Genomic DNA, 19,264 nt, shown 5'->3' on the forward strand with positions numbered 1-19,264 from the left:
AAGATTTAAAGTAAATATTTTTTTTAATTCAATTAAACTCCAACATATTTTATTGAAATTGTTCTAAATGCTGAATGAAGTTGTCTTTCATTTTTTTTATTCTTTTTAAAAATTATTTTATCGTTTTCTGAATTGTTCTTTTTCTTTTGGCTGTTCTCTTTAGGGGTCGCCGTAGCAGATCATCTGCCACCATCTCATCCTAACCCTACTCTCGTCTGTCACACCATTCACTACAGCCATGAATCTCAATAGCTCTCAATCAACACTCTCAGCAACAACTGCATCTGCAGTGCTCTTTCTCAGTATGAAGCCGTACTGTCATCACTGCCTCCTCTGCACTTTCTGCTTCACTAACTTTTCTCCTTCTCTCCAGGGGATACTAAAATGTAGAGGAGAACATTCATCACATGGCTAAATAAAACCTCATCTGACTCCACCACCTGACTCCTGCCACTGTGATTTGTCACATGGAAGCATCACACATCACCATTTTCACAAGCATGCGAAAGGTGAAAAGGGTGAGAGCAAAAGACTGGATCACCTGAACTCAGCAGGTGACGCTGATGAATAAAAGGTTTATCACAGACACACAGAACAGATCTCTATCTTTAGTCGCAGGTCCGTAAAAGGAGGAGAAAATGATTATTTGGAGAAAAACATTCCTGCAGTGTTCTTGCTGTAAATGCATTTGTCTCACGGCAGGTGGCTGAGGTTGTATTAGCACTAGCATCAGTGTCCCACTGCTATCTAACTAAATGACAATTGCACTGTAGTTCTGTTTGCTTGTGTTCCCAGTTTCTTCTCCCCCTCACTGACCAGTCTTTCCAGTAACATTTAGTGTAATAACTCGTGTGACCTCTGGGATGAGAGACCTCCCATTCTTCAGCTCTCTATCCTGTTTCTGCTGGTGTGCCCCAGGGTTCAGTATTGGGGCCTCTTTTATTCATTATTTATATGCTTCCTCTTGGTTATATATTCCGAAAATATAATATAAATTTTCACTGTTATGCCGATGACACCCAGCTCTACCTTTCTTCTAAACCCAATTCATCCCTCCCACCTACCTCCCTCTCAAACTGTCTTATTGAGATTAGATCCTGGTTCTCCTCCAATTTCCTCAAACTTAACAGTAATAAAACTGAAGTTTTACTTGTTGGTACACCATCTATCTTAACCAAATCCCACAGCTTTTCCATTAACGTTGAAAATTCTCCCACCCTCCCATCCCCTCAGGTTAAGAGTTTGGGTGTCATACTTGATAATACTCTTTCATTCCAGTCTCACATTAATTACATAACACGGTCTGCTTACTTCCATTTACGTAATATTCACCGACTCCGTCCCTTCCTTACTCCCCATGCTGCTGCCATCCTTGTCCATAGTCTTATTACATCCCGTATTGATTACTGTAATTCCCTCCTATTTGGTCTCCCTAAAAGGTTCCTTCATAAACTCCAACTTCTTCAAAATTCTGCAGCTCGGGTCATAACTTGCACTCCGTTAAGTGCTCATATTACCCCAGTTCTTCAGCAGCTTCACTGGTTGCCCATAGAAGCCAGGATAAATTTTAAAATCTTACTTCTTGTGTGACGCCCACAAGTGTATGGTCACAATTGTAATTTTGTTGTGAATTGTTTTTGATGTAAAAGACCTGATTTTATGGTGGTATTGCACTTTTCATTTAGCGTTATGGACAATGTAATTGCGTGGCATTGCCACAAGGGGGAGATAGTGGTGAGTGCGATAGGCTGTTGCAACGCGTCTCGGCCTCAGACGAGGAAGAGCCTGCAGACCGAACGCAACTGATGTCTCCTGTCTCTGCTTTTCTGTTAAAAAAACAGGTCAGTAGTTCAAGTTTGCTCACCACAATGTACATATAAAGGCAAGAAACCTTTTTCTGTCTTAGTTTAAAGACCGCAAATGTTGTGAGAGAGTGTGTTTTCACTGATTGAGAGAAAGCTAACTATACCGCCATTTGTAATGGCAGCCGCCATTTCACTCGTAGTCTAAATAGGCAGCTGGTCTTATTACCTGTTTTATTTTGTGACAAATGGAGCTCTTAGACACTTCTTTTATCCTGGCATTATTGGAAGTTACAGTTGATTAGGACCTACCCAGTTCTTATGTGTCAAATGTAAATAGTCTGATGTATACTGTTTGTGGATGATTGTGAACTGTTTGTGAGCAAGGGAAGAATATTTTTGTTTATTGGTTACAAATGTAATATATTGTTTGAATCTGTTAAAGTATAAGAAAAGTATAAAGGTGACATAAGCGGGTTAATTGCAGTGTTAGTGGTGCTGCACAGAAATGTTTTGATGCTGAAATGCAGTAAAATTGGTTACAGATTTATTGTAAATAAGGACGTTCATATACAATGATTATTTTGTAAGTTTATTCTTGTGAGAGTGCAAGGTAACCAAAAGGGTTTGAGCTATGGACCTAATTGAATGTTTGTGTTGTTAAAAGCGAAATGTGTGTGTCTAAATGAAAAGAAAAGGACGTTGTTAAACTCTGTTAATAAATCAGACGAGGAAGAGCCTGCAGACCGAACGCAACTGATGTCTCCTGTCTCTGCTTTTCTGTTAAAAAAACAGTTTAAAAACAGACACCATCGAAGGCCTGTAACATAATTTTGGTGGCCCGTACGGGGATCAGCATGCTACGTGGGTGACTGCTGATCCTTTAATCAACGAACCAGAGACAGCCATCACAGGGCAGGCGTGTTGGAACAGCAGACGTGCAACTGAGGCAGCAGCGGGACCTGTGTCGAGGAGGGGAACCCCTGCTGGAGAGGTGACGGGCTGCGTGTTTGAGCTGACTGCACTGTGAGGAGTGCTAGCCAAAAGACACAGAATGGAGGACAGTGAAAGAAAAGAACTGGCTTGGCAGATCAGAAAGAGTCTTTATGCACTGACAGCAGAGGAACTCTTCCAGATTGCTACAAACATCACACCAGTACCTGATGTGGACCCCGCAAGTGTAAGACGTGGTGATGAGGAAAGTTGTTTTGATTATGTTTGTGCTTATCTACGCTGTAAGACATTGCTTGACTTAGAGGATCAGGGGTTTTCACACCTACTGCTGTTGAAAGATGCTATTATTCATCTCATTGATAGTCATGCCGCTGAAGTATCTCACCCTGTAGTCTCAGAGGAAAATGTTGTTACTCTCACAACACTTAAGCACCCGGAACAGAGTGATGTACTTACCTCAGCTATATTGCCTCTTGAGTCTGTTAATCCACAAATAACAGAGTATGAAATGCTAAAGGCTAACTACGAGGCACTTGGTAAAAAGTTAGCAGATTTACAAGTGACATCTGCAACACAAGACACACCCACCCCCACTATTACACAGTCACTCCAGCCTCGAGCTGAGAGCGTGACAAACAGCCGCTCCACCACAGACATGCGACAATCTAAGCCTGATCACATGGTTTCCCTAAGAGACCTGCCATTTTTGCAACGCAGAGAGTTTAAAGTACATGGTGGTCAGGTTGGGGACATTGCATCTGACATTAGCTACCATGGACTGTGTAAGCAGATTGAGGAGGGGCTCAAGGTGAAGCACACAGAGGGAGAGATCATTCAAGGTGTGCTCCGTATTATCAAGCCTGGACAGTTTAAGGACATGTTGATCAGTAAAGATGACTTGACCCTCATTGAACTCAAAAGCTTACTACGTTCACACCTGAGTGAGAAGAGTGGGAGTGAGTTATTTCAGGAATTGTTGAGCACTAAGCAACATGACCATGAAACTCCACAACAGTTCCTCTACAGGATGATTGGACTGAAGCAGAAAGTCATGTTTGCATCCAGGCAGGATAACATGGACGTTGCGTATGAGACACGTACGATCCAAAATGTATTTCTACGCACCATTCATCAAGGTCTTCTACCAAAATATAGTGACATTCGTAATGAACTCAAGCCACTACTATCAGACTACAGTGTGTCAGATGAAGCCTTGATAAGGCAAGTGAACAAAGTGTCAAGCGAAGAGAGTGAGCGACAGCGAAGACTGGGATATTCCACTCGACAAAAGGTAACACATGCTCATACTGCTCAACTTGAACCTGCCAAAGACACTGAAATGACTGACTGTAAATCTAAGAGTAAGAATAAAGTCATAGAAGAGCTGGCTGCGAAGGTGGAAACCCTGACCAAAGTGGTTGAGTCTCTCACAGCCAGTCAGGCTCGTGAACCCACTTGTCAGTGTGCACACCCAAAGCAGAAGCCCAGACAAACTGCAAAACAGTATGGCTGTCCCAAGTGTATTGAAAGTGGGGCTACTTCATGCACTCATTGTTTTATCTGTGGGGAGACAGGTCACAGGGCAGTGGGATGTCTCAAACGAAGCCAACCCAGAAGCTCTAGTTGGCCTCCTGCTGATACACACACGCCCAGAACCAGTGGACAGCCAGACCCAAAATCACGAGGTATGTGCTCAGAAGAGTTTGCTCATGTCAGAAGTAGTTGGGCGACCCTTCCAACGAAAAATGCAGACACAGGGGCAAGTGAGAGAGTGGCACAGCTTGTTGGGAAAAAATGTAAAATCAAGTGTTACATTCATAGCTTTGCAGTGGACTGTTTATTGGACACAGGTGCACAAGTGAGTCTCATTGATCGCCAGTGGGCAAAAACCTACCTCTCTGACCACAAACTCCGGCCACTGACAGAACTTATTGGAGATAAGGCTCTTAGTGTGCTTGGTGTTAATGGCCAGCCATTACCCTACGACGGCTGGGTGGGCGTGATGGTGAGTCTCCCAGAGAATAGTGACCCAAACTTGACTGTACAAGTCCCCTTTTTAGTAAGCAGTGTGCCCATGGACTGCCCCCTGATTGGTTTCAATGTAATTGAACAGCTGATACTGGGGCCAAATGCTAGTACAAACCTCATACCCACCATTGTGAGCCTCCTGCGCAGCGCGATGAACCTCCAGGATGACACAGCGACGGCACTGGTCAACTTCATCCAGACCAAGCTTACCAGTGATAACGTGGTCAGCCAGAGTGTCCTAAAAGTGGGCCTGTATGATGTAGTAATCCCGGCTGGTCAAGTTAAGTATGTTAAGTGTAAAGTCTCCTCTACAGTTGACATGTCCAACCCCCTCGTGCTCTTTGAACCAACTGAGAGCAACCCACAACTGCAACAGCTTGATATTGGCAACAGCCTCCTCACAGTTTGTGATGCCAGAGTCCCATATGTCAAAGTACCTATTGGCAATCACACTAAGCATGATGTGACCCTCACCGGCAGAGCAGCCCTTGGAACTATTGAACTAATAGCAGGAGTCGTACAAACTGACTTACCAAACCTCGGTGAGCCCAAAGTGACTCAAGATGTCGACCCTGATGTATCTCAAATACCCCGGCAGTGCGGTGAAGATCAAGCAACACAGGAATGGGATCCACCTGTTGATGTTAGTCACCTGACTGAAGACCAACAGACTGTTGCCAAGAAAATGTTAAGGGAAGAGTCAGGGGCTTTTGCACGTGATGAGAATGACATGGGGTGCATTCCCAGCTTGGAAATGACAATAACACTCAAAGACACAACCCCAATTCAGAAATCGTACACCTCAATTCCAAAACCCCTCTATAAGGAGGTTAAAGAGTATATTGAGGACCTCTTGGCAAGAGGATGGATTGTAAAGTCTAGATCCCCTTACTCTGCGCCAATAGTTTGCGTGCGGAAAAAGGATGGCTCCCTAAGGCTCTGTATCGACTACCGTCTCCTGAACCAGCGCACAGTACCTGATCGCCACCCATTACCAAGAATCCAGGACCTCATTGACACCTTGGGAGGGTACAACTGGTTCTCCATTTTGGACCAGGGAAAAGCCTATCACCAGGGCTTTATAGCAGAAGGATCCCGCCATCTGACTGCATTCATCACCCCCTGGGGCCTTTATGAATGGGTGCGAATTCCCTTCGGTCTTACCAACGCACCTGCTGCATTCCAACGCAGTATGGAAGAAATGCTGGCTCCCCTTCGGAATGAGTGCTGCATTCCATACTTGGATGACATCTTGTGCTACGCCAAGACTTTTGAGGAACATGTGGAAGGGCTGAGGAAAGTCTTGAGAGCCCTGCAGAACTACGGAGTCAAACTCCGGCCGACAAAATGTGACCTATTTAAAAGAGAAGTGAGGTATGTTGGGCGCTTAGTGTCAGCTGAAGGAGTACGCATTGACCCAAAAGATCTCGAGGCAGTGTACGCCCTGAAAAAGGAGACACCTGCCACAGTGGGAGATGTGAGGAGGATTGCTGGGTTCCTGAGTTACTATCGCTCATATATCCAGGATTTCTCGAGAATAGCAAAACCCATCTATGAGCTTTTGCAACCCAAGAAAACCAAAGAGGAGCATCTTCTGGGGAAGGTTACAGGACAGAAGGGGAAAGGCGCACAGTTACCATCCAAAACACCAGTTGAGTGGGCAGAGAAGCACCAGGGTGCCCTGTGTAAGTTGATTGATATGTTGGTAAACCCCCCTGTACTTGCCTACCCGGATTTTGAGCTTCCCTTCGTCCTTCATACAGACGCATCTGATAAAGGACTTGGGGCCGTTCTCTACCAACATCAGAGTGGGAAGCTAAGAGTGATTGGATACGGCTCCCGAACACTGACACCGGCTGAAAAGAATTACAGACTCCACTCGGGCAAGCTTGAGTTTCTCGCCCTCAAGTGGGCTGTCTGCGAGAAGTTCAGGGATTACTTGTTCTATGCCCCGTATTTTACCATCTACACAGACAACAATCCCTTAACTTATGTCATGAGTACCGCCAAGTTGAATGCGGTTGGGTTCAGATGGGTGGGAGAGCTATCAGATTTCAGGTTTGATATAAGGTACAGACCTGGCAAAGTAAATGTTGACGCAGACACCCTGTCGAGGAGTCCCCTTGACATTGACAGATACGTCACTGAATGTACAAAAGAGCTCTCCAAAGAAGCTGTTGCCGCTACTTGGGAGGGATGTGGAGCAGGCAAGCATGGAGATGTCGCATGGATCGCTGCTCTGGTTTTAGCGCAAGGTGACCAGCTTGAACCAGTAATCCAAGAAATGGTCACGCCCATCAATTTGGATGAACTACAAAGGGCTCAAAGAGCAGATCCTGCGATAGGTGAGATCATGAAAATGAAAGACTCAGATCAAAAGCTGACAGATGACATGAGACGGAATGTGAGAGGTCCGGCAAGGAAAATGATGCATGAGTGGACAAAGCTGAGCTTAGAAGACGGAGTTCTGTATCGTAAGACTGCAGAAAAGCGCCAACTAGTCTTACCAGCTAGCTTCAAATCCCTGGTCCTGAAACATCTGCATGATGACATGGGGCATGTCGGGGTAGAAAGAGTTCTCAGCCTGGCGAGGCAACGGTTCTACTGGCCATACATGAGGCGAGACATCGAAGCCTATGTCACCCAGCAGTGTCCGTGCATCAAACAGAAGAAACCGGTGACACATGTCCGAGCTCCCATGTCCAGCATTACCACAAGCTCACCAATGGAATTGGTTTCAGTTGATTACCTCCACTTAGAGCCAAGCAGGGGCGGATATCAGTATATCCTAGTTGTGGTAGACCACTTTACTAGGTATGCCCAGGCCTATCCAACCCGCAACAAGAGTGGCAAAACTGCAGCTGAAAGGATTTTCAGTGATTATATCCCCAGGTTTGGCTACCCTTTAAGGCTGCACCATGATCAGGGGCGGGAGTTCGAGAACGAGCTTTTCCGGACTCTACAACAGTTGAGCAATGTGGGGCACTCTCGAACAACTCCGTACCACCCTCAGGGCAACCCAGCTGAACGCTTTAATCGTACCATCTTGCAGATGCTGAGGGCCCTGAGTGAAGAAAAAAAAGAAAGATGGAGAGAATATCTCCCACAGATGGTTCATGCGTACAATTGCACTCGCCATGAAGCAACGGGTTACTCGCCATTCTTTCTGCTTTTTGGTCGACATCCACGAATGCCAGTAGACCTCCTGTTCAAGTTGGTTACTGATGGAGAGCCACAAACTGCAAGAGGTTATGCTGAGAAATGGAAAGAACGAATGACTGAGGCTTACAGGATTGCATCTGGAAACAGCCAAAAGTCAAGTGATCGTGGAAAGAAACACTATGACCGGCATTTGAAAGGAGTGGTACTCCAACCTGGAGACAGAGTACTAGTGCGGAACCTGACTGAGAGGGGTGGTCCTGGCAAGTTAAGGTCCTACTGGGAGAACACCATTTATGTGGTGAAGGAACAGATCAATGACAGCCCAGTGTACAGAGTGACCTCAGAGGCAAAGGGGAAGAAAGTGCGTGTTCTGCATCGCAATCTATTGCATCTTGTCAATGAGCTTCCTGTGGACTTGCCTGCTGTAGATAAGGGGGACGGGCCATCCGCCGTCAAGAAAAAGAAACCAAAACCAGCTCAAGGAGAGACAGAGTTTCAACCCCACTCTGACGCAAGCTCCGATGAGGATGAGAGTTCCATGTATTATGAGTTGAGGTATGATTTGAGAAGTGGGAACAAAGAGGATGCACTACATACCTGTAACCATACTGTTGGACCCCCAAGAGGAACAGCTGAGTTCAGCAGAGTGGTCAACTGTGGAGCATCTCAGCCAACAGAAGCAACAGATGAATTGAGGGAACAAGGAATGGAACAAGATGGTGGACACCAAAGCACTGAACTTGACAACGACATGGGAGAGGAGGAACATGAGAGGGTACAGGAATCAGGAGTCACTGAAGTGCCTTTCACAGTCGACGAAGGAGAAGTTGGACTGCCGCTTTCAGAAAGGGCACAGTATACACCTAACGTGGCCCCGCCGACTAATGAATCAGTTCTAAGAAGGTCTACTAGAGAACGACGGCCTGTTACACATTTCACATATGACACCCTTGGCCAGCCCTCTCTCCGGGTGCATCCATCAGTCAGTTGTGCTGAAGTGCATGAGTCACCAAACACAACACACTACACCATGCCACCATATCCCCTGTTACCTTACTTCCCCCTAGTGCCATATCGCATTCCAACATCTCACTGTGCACACCCAGGCACCTTCCCTGTATATTATAACTGCCCAATCTATACATGTTAGTACACAAGGAATGTGGGTATGTGGGAAGGGGATGTGATTTGAGTTGTTTGAGTAATGAGTATAATGAGTTTTAAAGGGTAAGAGGTTAAATGTCAGGAGCCATTTTCTTTTTGTTGGGGAGTGTGTGACGCCCACAAGTGTATGGTCACAATTGTAATTTTGTTGTGAATTGTTTTTGATGTAAAAGACCTGATTTTATGGTGGTATTGCACTTTTCATTTAGCGTTATGGACAATGTAATTGCGTGGCATTGCCACAAGGGGGAGATAGTGGTGAGTGCGATAGGCTGTTGCAACGCGTCTCGGCCTCAGACGAGGAAGAGCCTGCAGACCGAACGCAACTGATGTCTCCTGTCTCTGCTTTTCTGTTAAAAAAACAGGTCAGTAGTTCAAGTTTGCTCACCACAATGTACATATAAAGGCAAGAAACCTTTTTCTGTCTTAGTTTAAAGACCGCAAATGTTGTGAGAGAGTGTGTTTTCACTGATTGAGAGAAAGCTAACTATACCGCCATTTGTAATGGCAGCCGCCATTTCACTCGTAGTCTAAATAGGCAGCTGGTCTTATTACCTGTTTTATTTTGTGACAAATGGAGCTCTTAGACACTTCTTTTATCCTGGCATTATTGGAAGTTACAGTTGATTAGGACCTACCCAGTTCTTATGTGTCAAATGTAAATAGTCTGATGTATACTGTTTGTGGATGATTGTGAACTGTTTGTGAGCAAGGGAAGAATATTTTTGTTTATTGGTTACAAATGTAATATATTGTTTGAATCTGTTAAAGTATAAGAAAAGTATAAAGGTGACATAAGCGGGTTAATTGCAGTGTTAGTGGTGCTGCACAGAAATGTTTTGATGCTGAAATGCAGTAAAATTGGTTACAGATTTATTGTAAATAAGGACGTTCATATACAATGATTATTTTGTAAGTTTATTCTTGTGAGAGTGCAAGGTAACCAAAAGGGTTTGAGCTATGGACCTAATTGAATGTTTGTGTTGTTAAAAGCGAAATGTGTGTGTCTAAATGAAAAGAAAAGGACGTTGTTAAACTCTGTTAATAAATCAGACGAGGAAGAGCCTGCAGACCGAACGCAACTGATGTCTCCTGTCTCTGCTTTTCTGTTAAAAAAACAGTTTAAAAACAGACCCCATCGAAGGCCTGTAACACTTGCATACAAGTGTATCCATAAATCTGCTCCTTCATATTTGTGTGACCTGCTCCATATCACCACTGTCTCCCGCACTCTCAGATCATCATCTGCTATTCATCTTACTGTTCCGTCCTCACACCTTATCACTATGGGGAACAGAGCTTTCAGTCGCTCTGCTCCTCGGCTCTGGAACTCTCTTCCTCCTGCACTAAGAAATATTGACTCCCTCTCCGTATTTAAGACACAGCTCAAAACACATCTGTTTAAACTGGCTTATTCGCTTTAATGCTGATTTTATCTGTTGTTACGCTCTGTTTTGTAATTGTAACTTATTTTATGTTTTTTATGACTATTGTTCCTTTTATTAATTGTGTTTTTTGTAAGGTGACCTTGGGTTTCTGAAAGGCGCCCTCAAATAAAATGTATTATTATTATTATTATGAATCAGAGATCATATTTTACTGCTTTAAAGGTCGTAAAGCATGTTTTTTATTGTAAGTAGAGATATATGTGGTATTTCTTTAACTCTTTGAATCTGTTTTTATTGAATTATTTTGCCTGCTGCTGTGTTGATATTTAAATTCTTTTCAGAATTTAAAAATAAAATTAATTAGTGTACATTAATGTAAACAACAGATTTAGCTGTTTGCAGCAGTATACAGTCCTATTAGTGATGGGCTCTGATTAGAGAGAAAGTCAACATGAAAAAAGATTCATTCTTGCAAAATAATTAATTCTGTCTCAATTAATAATTATCACCAGGCACCGCCCCCTCACTCACATGGGTTCTCTGCTGTGATTTCTCACTTGGAAGGAGGAAACAACTCACAGCATTGTTACGATGGTCAGAGAGAAGCAGGGAACACCGAGGATCACCTGAACTTTGACCCTCCTTCATTCACAGTGGAGCAGCAGGAGTCCAGCTCAGACTCCACATGAATCCAGTTAAATTAGAAAGAGTCCAATAATCATCTCACCCTTTGATCAAAACTCTAAAGAGTTCAACCGGGCTGACCATACAATCTGAAATGACCACAGAACTTTAATAAAGTAACAACACGGTTTTTTGATCAGCAACTTGTGTGATTACTGACTTTAGTACAGTTGCAGAAAGTTAGGTAATTACAGTAATGGATTACTTTATACTATTACAGCAGTACTGAATGCACAAACAACTTTTGCATTTGCTAATAACTAAATTTCGCAGGCTTTGTGCTGCGGTGCTTATTCTGGAATTTGAGTCTTCTGATGCACTTGTGTCATTTGCTGACGGCTCAGGGCTGTAATGCATGTGTAAAAATGTCTTTATATTTTTGTCTACAGTGTCTCTGATCCACGCAGACTAATTTTGTTCATTTTGGCCTGATTATAGAGATGTGACTGACTCAAATTGTCTGTTTGCTCATGGAAAGAGTGGACTGTTGTGCAAAACCAGATATAAATAAAAGCCTGACATGCTGTTTAAGAAACCTTATCCAGTGAATACAGTTATTTTTATTGCAACACATAAATATTAACTGTCTTTATTTAGACAGTTGTCCTTTTAATTACAGTGACAGCAACTTAGATAAAGCACTGGGTGTATTTGCAGTAGTTGCCTGCATGTCTGCTTTTTAGCTAATTTTTCTACGAGAGTCAGACAGAAACTAGTGAGTCACACTTTCTTCACAGAGATGATGTAGTCTGATTCTGCGCATTAACACAGATTAAAAAAAATCACAAACTAGCATTCCTGATAAAAATGCTCTTTAAAAGTGTCGCCTGGGTTTTGGTGCTGCTGAAGGAGCAGTTTGTCTGCGCTGTGATAACAAAGTCTGTTCTCAGTGGGCGCTTGGAAAATGGTCTCATTTGCATATTGTTCACAAAGAGCTGGAGGCTTCAGGCTGGACGTGGAGGGAAACAGTTTCTGCTCTCAGGGGTTTGTCCCTTCAGCTGAGTTTTGCATAATGAAACAGAAACTGATACTACGAATGTTTATGCTGCTGGTATAAACTGACGTGCGCTCTTGACGGACTCAGTGTCTGCTATGGGAAAAAGTCATTCATGCACACATTTACAGTCATTACAGACTGCTGCCCATTTCAAAGGAGTTTAGAAATTAGACTGTTTCATTGCATCTGAAACCTTCTGCAGAAAGCACCTGTCCTGTCTTATTGATAATGGTCATCTTTTTTTTTATAAATGATTCTTAATAAATACTATTGCTTAATAAATTCCTTCAAAAATATACACTTATGAGCAAATAAACTACAAAGTACAGGAACACTTGCAATTAAACTCAGTCAGCTAGTGAACATAACCATTTAGCTGTAGTCATAACTGCAACTCCAGCTAATGAAACTACAGAAACACCTGCAACTAAAGAGAAACTTCTGCAAACTCAATATTCATCAATTTGCAGTTAAACACACCAACTAGAGCAACTAAACCAGTTGCTCCAATTACAGCAGCTGGACCAACAAGTAAATTAACAACTTGCAACTAAATGCTGCAACTACACCAAACGCTTTACCTACAACAGCGCGGAACGACACACCACAACTATTGCCACTAAGGCAACAACTAAAGCAACTTTGTTCACTGAAAGTTCTCTGAGACAAATGCAAACAAGTGTTCTTGGTTTTTATTTTATTTTATTTTACTTGCTGGTGTGTAATATCCCTTCAGACTCAGAGGTGCATGTTCATTGCATGCACCAGCTTCATTAGACTTTTCCAGACCCTGGTCTGGACCTGCGTGGTTCCAGTCATTCAGAGGGTTAGTGCAGGTCTCCACTCGGAATCCCTCCACTTTGTGGTCTGGAGGAGAAACGCGTTGCCACATGAGGGAGGGAACATTTGGTTTGAGATCAAAGTGTGGTTTGGGTGGGTGGGGTTAGAGTGGCGGTGGGCAAATGGAAGTTACCTCAGCACATCGCCTGTAATTGTGGGCTGGTGGATTCAGAGAAATGAGGCTGCGTGATGGTGTTTGGATGAAGCCACTGATGAGCTCTGGTTGAAGAAAGAGAAAAAACTTTGAGCTGCCCTTTAATTGGAAGTTTCTTTTTGTTAAACGTGAAAACTTTATTTAAAAGAATAAGAACTTTTCAGAGCATTGTGAAGAAACACAGTAAATGCAAGGAGAGGACAGTACGAAAGATTTAACTCAAGCAAGTTGAGCGAAACTCTCCATGTAAAGTCTGTTTTTTGAATGTGATTTGTATGTTATACAGATGAGGGTTGTAGATGGAACAGTTAGGTGATACTAAATAGAAACATAAATGAGTTGATCAAAACAAGCTGTGAACTTTTGCGTTATTCTCTTTTGCAGATGTTTGTTTTCATCTGTGTGGAAAGTGTGGTTGGCTCCTTTGAGGAAGGGTTTTCCTCTCTGCAGCTCAAAATATCTCAACTATAAATAGATTCTCTGGACACCGCCAGTTATTTTTATCCCAACTGAGGCTAAATTTACCGAGCCAGGCGTCGCCCCACCCGTCCCGCCACAGAATAACCCCCAACCCCTCCCTTTTCCTTTCCTTCTCAATTCTCCACTGTGGTCAAACCAGAGAGCTGAGGTCACAGTCTGAGTGAGGCTGAAAGGGAGCTCTGAAAAAGAAATGGGTCAAACAGAAGCGCACATCTAAAAGTGTCTAAACTCAAATCCAAGAAGGCAAAAATGAAGTATTAATAAAAGTAAATGAGCTTGCTGAATGTGTTTTCCCTTCTTCCCCCTATTAAATGCATAAAATGCATTTTACTCTTTGAGTCTGATCAAAGTTCACTTTATTTGAAGTTGCTTATTGTAAATATGCAGTGTTATCTCACACCCTGTGGCATCTTGTTAGTTTTTGGAGCCCAAAGAGATTGAATTTGGACCACAGGATGAAATGCTGAGGACAGTTTGGTTAGGAAGCTGCATTCATAAACTGCATGGGTGCATCACATAGACACATACACCTTCTAACTTGCTACTAGAATTTCACAGTACAAAGCAAGCTATATTATCTGTCACAAAATTGCAAGAAATGTTCAAAAAGGCAATGACATCACACACTCAGTCAAGAGATGCAGTTCAGTGAGCTGAATCACCCGAGGTGAAGCCTAACAGACAGCTCTGGGTACAGCTGGCGCGCTTCTAATGATGCAAAATTCAGTTTGAGCAGGTTAGAGGTAACATTTTGTTTGTTTGTTTTAATTTGATTTGTTTTTTAGAGTTATCCAGGCTGTTATAATATATGAAATTATCCACAGAGACTAATATTGTATTTGTGCAGAATGTAAACATGTTTATGTCTGCTGTAAGGTTAGGCAACTTAACATGGGAGACTGCGGGGATAAGCTTACTTTTGCAGCCTGCCTCAAGTGGCTACTAGAGGACCTGCAGCTTGTGTCTTAGCTTAATTTTGTTGCTACTCAGTCCTAATGCAGGATCCTGTCTTTATTACTTACAACCACAGATGGCAGTAACGCGTTACGCGTTACTTGTAACGCGTTACTGTAATCTGATTACTTTTTTCGAGTAACGAGTAAAGTAAGGGATTACTATTGCAAAAACGCTAATTAGATTACTGTTACTTTCCCGTAGTAACGCTGCGTTACTGCGTTACTAAAACCGTGATTTTTTTGTGAGAATGTCTCATGACAGTGACGTAAGCGAGTGCGACGTTCGTGGCAACAGCTGTGTGCAGATCAACAATGGATCATATATCGAGTGCAGAGAGAGTGTGAGCGTGCAGCGTTTAAAGCGTGGAAGTACTGACCTTACTTTGAGTTTGATTCCATAAAAAGTGACAAAAACATCAGTGTCCGCTGTGCGTGGGAAGAAAACTTCTTTTTACAGCGAAAAAACCCCTAAACTTCCAAGCAAGCACCGAGTAGCTACGACGTAATGGGAAACTCACAGAGAAACTCGCGGATTCTTCCACTGACCGCGGCACACCTGCACCAGGGTAAACCTCCGCCTACCCCACTCCTGCTTTACAGGTGAAAATAGAGCAACAGGACCGCTGAGTCTTTGACTTTATTTATTTTCTGCTGTGTTTTACTTGCATCTATTTGAAAGACTGAGTGTAAACACAAAAAATATTTTATGTGCTGGAATGTGCAGAAAATAAGTTTAAATGTTAAACTAATTTCTTCCAGTCAGTTACTTTTTTCAAGTAACTTGACCAACACTTCTTACAACTGAGCTGACATACCTGCAGCTCTGCAAGTCTGAGTATCACTATAAAAAGTAACAAAGTCCAGCAAAGGTTACTTTCTGATTAGCTCCTTCTGTCACTTCAGTTTCAAGCAACGCTGAAACATTAGTAGCTGTGTAAAGCTGCAGATATATATTCTCTCAGTTCATCCACGGTTGAAATGAATATCTGATCTACATTAATATATTCAGTGGTTTCTGAAAGATCAATATGACCCTGACTTTAAATACCACAAAATACAAATATTTCACTGGAAGTCATCTGTTTTTCAGCTGCATTCATCTGTGTCATGAGTGGGTTGAATGGAATTAAGAGCCAAAAGATAAAGTTGCAACTTACAACTGGAAACTGATAAAAAGTTACAAACAGGAAAGATTTCAGTAAGGGATGATAAAGAAAGTCAACTTCTGGTTTTGCTGCCAGTAAATCCCCCCACAGACACACACGCCCCCTGAACACATGCATGTACGTCTGTTCTTGTGAGAACCCTCCTTTGCATAATGCAAATTCTCATAACTGTTATCCTGATTCTAACCTGAACCTTAAAGATGAATCTTACCTCTTAAACAGCTATATAAAGCTCCTATGGCGACGAGCTACAAGGTCTAAAACACACACCGGTCCTCGTACAGACAGCTGTTAACACACACACACATGCAGGAAGTGGTGTCATTTCTGGTTTGTGTTGTTCAGAACACAGGGTGATGAACTCAGTAGATCACAAACATCCATATAATCATTAACTCACACAATCAGCCCTGAACTTTATTTACAACTACCCAGGAAACAAAATGACACAAGAGTCTGTAACCTGCAGGGGGGGCAGGGGGGTCAACATCTTCTGCCACTTTTTTAAAACCAACACGTCCAACAGCAACAGAGCTGAAAAACAGAAGGCAATGATCTGCAAATCTTAGAAGCCCAGCAGTCATAACAAATGTTCAAATTGAGATGTTTCAGTATTCCACAGGGAAGCTTGTGCACTAGATGTTCTTGAATTTTAGCAACACGGGTTTCCAGCCTTTTGTTGCTCCCATCCACTTTTAAAAAATAAGTGTCAATAAAAAGAAACAGACTGAAGATTTTTCAACTAATCAAGTTAATTTGCAGCAGGTCAATAATATGACAGAAGACCATCTTAGAGAGGTAGTGTTTCTCAGACATAGAGATGGACCGAGGTTCAGCTGCAAATTGAGGAAAAATTTCAGAATAATGTTCATCTGCGTAAAAATTGTGAAGACGAGGGAAAGCGGGTTGTTAAAAAACCTCCTTGTGATTGCTTTGGTCATTAGCCTATTGCCATGCTCGTAGTTTGGATACAGGTGACAGACTTGTCTACAAACATGGAAACAATGGAACTATGAAAAATGTGACACAAACGGAGAGCCTCAAAGTAAAAGTTGCACCTTTTGAACAGTGATAGTGCTGAGGCACAGCTTTTGCTCTGAAGGAGAACCTTCTCCATTTCCAGTTTGCAGTCATACTTTTTCAGTATGTACCATCCTCAGCCAGTAGTTATCAAGTATTTGCAGACAAACATGAAGCATAAAGGCAATCGTGACAACGTGCTAGCAAACATAGATATTGTTAGGAGAGATTTAGTACAGCACCTTCCTTGCAAGCACTTTGACTCAGTAAGAACCAGGAACCTTCAGGCACTACTGCATGTTGGGAAATATACATTTTTCCCCAGCAGATGATGATTGTATCATATTCAATATGGAAGGAAACTCTTATGTGTTTTTATTTTAGTTGAATATGTTTAATTTTAACATTAAAGTCTGTGGGAATTGGTTAATTTTTAAGCTAGCCTCAAGTGGCCATAAGAGGAACTGCAAGTAACAGCACATAAGTGTTGGCTTCATTTGTCATGTCTGAAGGCTGACTTACACCCAGTGGTCAGGTGGGGCCTTTCTGTATAGTCTGCCTAACATAAATCTTAGTTCTGTTTAATGTGAAGCACACTGACTTCACATGTAAATGCAAATCCAACATAAATATCGTTTCCAATTTATAAACAAAGCCCAAATCCCCTTTGAGTCAAATTCATTGAAGGGTCCTGAGTTCAGATCCTGCTTGTGTGTTTGGACGCAGCGTCACAGCACCTCGAGTTCAGGACCTGCAGCACTGCTGAGGTCAGAGGTCTCTCTCTGCTAATCAGCGTCTGCAGCGTCCTGCCACATCAGACTACACGTGTGGCGTGATGACATCACATGGGGGGGGAGTCAGGGGGTGAAAAGTGAAGGTTAGCTGGGAGACAAATACGTTGTTTTTAACAACCTGTTTTCATACAGCACATACGAGCAGTGCCATTGGTTCCTGGTTTGTTTTAGGTGTAACTCATGAAACAATTAAAACAATAAAAAAAAAAACACAAATGTAATAAAGTAAATTTTGATTTTAATGCAAACAGAAAGCATACATCGATAGAGCAGGAATAGAAAAAGATAAAAGTCAACATCAAACGAAAACATGTGAAGCTACATTCCTGAAATTCCTCAGCGGTTTGAGTGCTGCGAATTCCTGTCTGTGAAATGACAAAATAAAGCCGAAATACCTCAGGGACAACAGATTCAATGATTTGCTTCTCTCTTCATGACAGGCGGCTTCTGACATGCACAAAGGTTGTGACACAGAAACAAAAGTCTGTGTTCAGCATCCAAAAGACAACAAACACGCTGACCCATTTCCAAACCACAGAGCGATAAAGACTTTTCTTTGTGCCGTCATCCTGAGATGTTTTTCATGTGGAGGAAAACAAAGATGAGGAGCAAATGGGTGAAATCACTGATTCACCACTCAAACGCAGGCAGAGCTCTCTGTCACAGTACAGCATGCTTCATCGGCCAAACAGCTGCTGATGAGAGCTGAGTGGAACAATCAACCACAGATGCCTCCTCCCATAGCAGGTCTCACTGGGGATGTTGTGGCTGCTGATCCTAGTGTATTTGAGCTGGTGTAAAGCCCACAAATATGTTCCAAAAGAAGAAAGAGTGACTTTAAGAGCTGAAGCAAGCAAATTCAGTGGACGGGGGTAAGTAGGTGCAACAAAATGAAAAGGTTGCAGAATAAATCCTCACTGATTAGCCAATAACGGTGTAACAGATAAGAAACGTTCTCATCCCAGGTCATCAGTCACTGCTGTTCTGTCAGATAACTGCTGGTTATCATATTATGTTATACTGGACTACATAATAAATCGTCAGCCAGCTGATTGCAGTTTATGTCATACTTGGCAACATTTTTTACACTTACTAAAACAACTTGGTTAGTTTTAGAAAAGAGTTTAAACCTTGTCCATTATTGACCGATGCCACATGACATCTTGTGCATCTGACAGTGTTGACAAAAAGAACAGGCTGCAACATATTATTGAAAAGGCCTGCAGAACATAGAGCTGGTGTCTTTATACTAAATAACGAATTTCAAGGCAGAGATCAAGAAGTCAGTTTGATAACAGACTGTCTGTGCATGCTGGATGGCTATGACAGACATCCAAACCTGGACTTCAGTCAAATTTGCATCCTTTACTATAGTAAAAGGTTAAATTAATAATGTTAAGATGTATTTTTAGTGTTTAATTCAATGTCAGTGAGCCAGTAATTGCAGCTTTTTTGCTGCCTTTCTCTCAGTACTTAGATGCTTGTGTGTTTTGTGATGCTGGAGCGATCTCTATCTCTCATACACTCATCACCCCTCTCCTCCTCTCTCTGACTCATCGCTCTGATGCTCTCCTCTGCTCCTGAACCAACCTTACATGGTCAATGACGTGGTGGCAGGATCTCCCTACGTAACACACCAACGTGCCATTCAGCACAGCTTCGGCACCTTATCTAA

Source organism: Rhamphochromis sp. 'chilingali' (assembly GCF_963969265.1).
Source record: "Rhamphochromis sp. 'chilingali' genome assembly, chromosome: 5".
Classification (NCBI taxonomy): domain Eukaryota; kingdom Metazoa; phylum Chordata; class Actinopteri; order Cichliformes; family Cichlidae; genus Rhamphochromis; species Rhamphochromis sp. 'chilingali'.